A 4010-nucleotide genomic window follows, 5' to 3' on the forward strand; every position below is an offset into this window, starting at 1 on the left:
CAAGAATATTAATTAAAGTGATGGTCGTTCAACCTAGCATAATTAATTAAATTCATGACCATGAGGTCATCGTAGAATTATTAATATTAATTCATGACCATGAGGTCGTCGTAGAATTATTAAGGTTATGGTCTGGAAGCATGGTCCTTGAACTCAGAAACCCTAATTTGACCGATTGATGATCAATTCATGGTCAGAAGTTTTAACCATGGGACGAATGAGGAGCGGCTACATGGGACCGTGGATCAACCATGTAGTGTCCATGTGCTCACGTGAGCAAATATGATGAACTCATGAAGAGTTCATGATTTATTGGTGAAAGAATGATTAAACGCTGGTTCAATCATTATTCAAAAATGCTCGTGTGAGACTTAGGTGTGAAAACCTAATCAATTATGACAGGTGAGGGACCGACCATGAGTCATGGAGCCGGCCCTGGGTGATCATGCGACCACCTGATGATTACTTCACGAATTTCCAAAAGTGTTTGGAAGAGTCTTGGACCCAACACGAGCGATTGTGCAAATTAGGTTAAAACTGATGAAAATTGATGGAACCGGCTTCCGTGAGCCAAAGAACCAATCTTGGTCGGTCAAGATAGCGTGCTCATGTTCCTGAGGCGTCCGCGTCTCAGTCCTGAGAATTTTGGTATTTTCTGGCGTGCAATTGAGCATCCATTCAAGAAAATATGCCAAAATTAGGGTTTCGATGAACTGAGGGAAGCACCATGAGATGATGGAAAATATTTATAAAATAAGGAATTGTGAGGCGTGGGACCTCCGGTGGTCAAGGCACGGTCGGCCAGTCATGACCACGGTCCCGTGGTGTCTCTTCCTTAGTTTTACATATTTTTGATGATTTTATGAAGGATTCATGAATTTTGAGAAATTTGATGAATTTAGGGAGTTTTTATGAATTGAAGGAGTTTCCATGAGTTCATGGTCTTTGAAAAATATTAAAATAATAAAATTCATCCGTGTGGGACCATGGAGGCATGACCGGCCGGTCGTGGCCCAATCCCACGAATTTTAATAATTTTTAAATAATTTTTGGGTATTTTTTGATGATTTGAGGGAATTTTTGAGAAAAATACCATGAAATCAAGGAAAAATAAGATAATTAATAATAAAATAAATAAAACAAGGGCGTGTGGGACCGGCTAGGGCATGGCCGGCCGGCCAAGGCCCGGTCCCACAAGTTTTTCATAATTTATTTTATTTTATTATTATTTTTGATGATTTGAAGGAATTTTGAGGAAAAAAACCATGAAATCAAGGAGTTTTTCATGAAATTAGAGAAAAATAATAATAATAAAAATAATGAGGAACCGTGAGGTGTGGGCCGGCTGGGACCAAGGCATGGCCGGTTGGCCAATGGTCACGCCCCACACACTCTCCTAATTTTTATATTATTTTTGATGGACTCATGGAAGTACCACGAATCCGAGGAATTTCCTCAAGACGAAGGAGATTTGATCAAACGAGAGAATTTTTATCAAATCATGAAAAATAATAAAAGTGTATTAAGAAAATATAAAATTGGCGTGGAACTGACCACGACACGATGAGTTGATCGTGTGTCAGTGTCCCAACACCTTCATCAAATATTTTTAATTATTTATTATTTTCTTCCCTATTTTGCATAGGTTCATCGTTTCGTTGTATTTTGAAATACTCATTCGTGCGGTGACCGTGCATCGTCGTTGAGTACACTTTCACCATTTAAATCGGGGCTTACCAATTCATAAAATTCGATGGAGAATAATTCATGAAACGAGTAATAAAATGGATAATGTTTACTGTTAATTCATAGGATCAGCTGAAGATTCGACTATGAACTCAGAACGATGAGGTGATCATTACCATTCCATGGGATCGTCGTTGATTCGACCATGGAATAGGAGCAATGATATTTCCATTCCATGGGATCGTCGTTGATTCGACCATGGAATAGGAGCAATGATATTTCCATTCCATGGGATCGTCGTTGATTCGACCATGGAATAGGAGCAATGATATTGCCATTCCATGGGATCGTCGTTGATTCGACCATGGAATAGGAGCAATGATATTGCCATTCCATGGGATCGTCGTTGATTCGACCATGGAATAGGAGCAATCTTATTGCCATTCCATGGGATCGTCGTTGATTCGACCATGGAATAGGAGCAATGATATTGCCATTCCATGGGATCGCCGTTGATTCGACCATGGAATCGGAGCAATGAAGGGATAATTAACCTCATGGGTCTATGCCTAGCAGAATAAATTGACTACGATAGGAGCATTAACTATCCTGACATGACTTGCCGGTAAGCCATATCCTTTATATAGTCAGGTTAAACTCGTTGTTTGTTCCTGAAGACGATGTTGCTCCGTAGAGCCGTCCATCCCGTGATACTATATAGAAATAACTGAAAGTATTCAGTATTCATGAGATTATTCCGTTGTCTAGCCGTTGACTTCACATCTACATGTACTCTGAGAGAAAGTACTCTCCATTGAGAATTCGATGAGAGACTCGTGTCTCAATACTCATGTGTGATTGCTGAACCAAAGGCCCGTATAATCATGATTTTACGATTTTATCCCTTGTTGAAAATACACCATCTACATTAAGTCCCCTGCTTACTGAGGAAAGCCGTGTTCCTCAGTAAGCATTAAATGGTGATTTTCAGGCCAGAAATTATATTAGAAATTGAACTTAGTGGTAAGTTGAGACATTACCGTATTTCGAGAGTATGAGCGAGCCAAGACTTTATGAAGGCTTCGTTGTCATGATTAGAGAGCCATTCGGTGAGCATAAATTGGTGTTGAACCACTGGTTTGGACGACGAGTCCGTGGTCGGTTAGGATTTGCGGGCCGGGCCCAAATAAGGAAATCCTTGTGGAATTAAGTTTTAAAATTATAAAAAGGGGTTAAACCCTTTTAAAAAAAAAAAAAAAAATCACGATCAGCTCTTTGATCTCTTCATCATCTTCATACTCACGTACAGGAGAGGAGGAAAATTTTCGTCGGAGCAGCCACCACCGATCGCCGGCGCCGTTTGATCGCCGTCCGACCAGTTCAGGCCGGCGCCGACCAGGTAAGCACGAATTTTTTTTTTTTTTTTTGAGTTGATCATGGTGATATCATATACATGCGTGTATATTTAGTGTGAGTTTTATGGAAAACCCTCGTTTTTTAAAACGTATGTTCGTTCGATCGTTAGTTTTGAAAGCTAACTATAATCCCTGATTTTTGAGAGAGATTTTTTTTATGTATGAACCTAGGTCCAGTGATAAAACTTAGTGTATGAGCTCTCATGTGTACCAAGGTTTTATCATAAGAGATGTGAGTTTTCACGAAATCGGGATAATCTTTCGTTTTAAAGACAAATAACGACGACATGAAGGAAAATATGTATGATGAACTTGTGTCCAGTGATAAAATTTTGTTTATGAGCTTTCATGTAAATACAAAATTTATCATATGTATGTGATGTGAACTTTTCACGATTTTTGAAATAAACCTTCGCTTTAAGGATAAATAACGACGATACGAAGGAAAATAGTTTTTTTTTTTTTTTAATATGTGTAGCTGTGACACATATTATGTAAAATATGATGATATATTTTATTTGCATGAATTTGTTTTCATTAGATAAAAATCCTTGAGAATTTATGAATGCAAGTTGCATTAATTGATGTTTTCTTCGAAAAATCAAGACGTGAGTTTTGAGAAACCTTCGAAGATAAATAATATATTTACGATGCAATGTTCTATCTTTATAAACTTCATAGGTCAGTTGTGTGAATGTTCACATTATGAAGATTGTGTCCGTGATTTTATGAAAAATCAGTTTCGGAGATTAATAAAGTTTCGTTCGTTTTTTGTAGTTTTCGAAGAAACGAACGATTTTGGTGTTAACTCCAGCATTACTATCACTATATTTAGTGGAAGTAAAAGGTAAGAGTTAAGAGTTACCATTTTTGACGTATTTCCTTGATTCATGTCTGGACAGTATACTG

The sequence above is a fragment of the Papaver somniferum genome, unplaced genomic scaffold (genome assembly GCF_003573695.1).
Source record: "Papaver somniferum cultivar HN1 unplaced genomic scaffold, ASM357369v1 unplaced-scaffold_161, whole genome shotgun sequence".
NCBI lineage: Eukaryota > Viridiplantae > Streptophyta > Magnoliopsida > Ranunculales > Papaveraceae > Papaver > Papaver somniferum.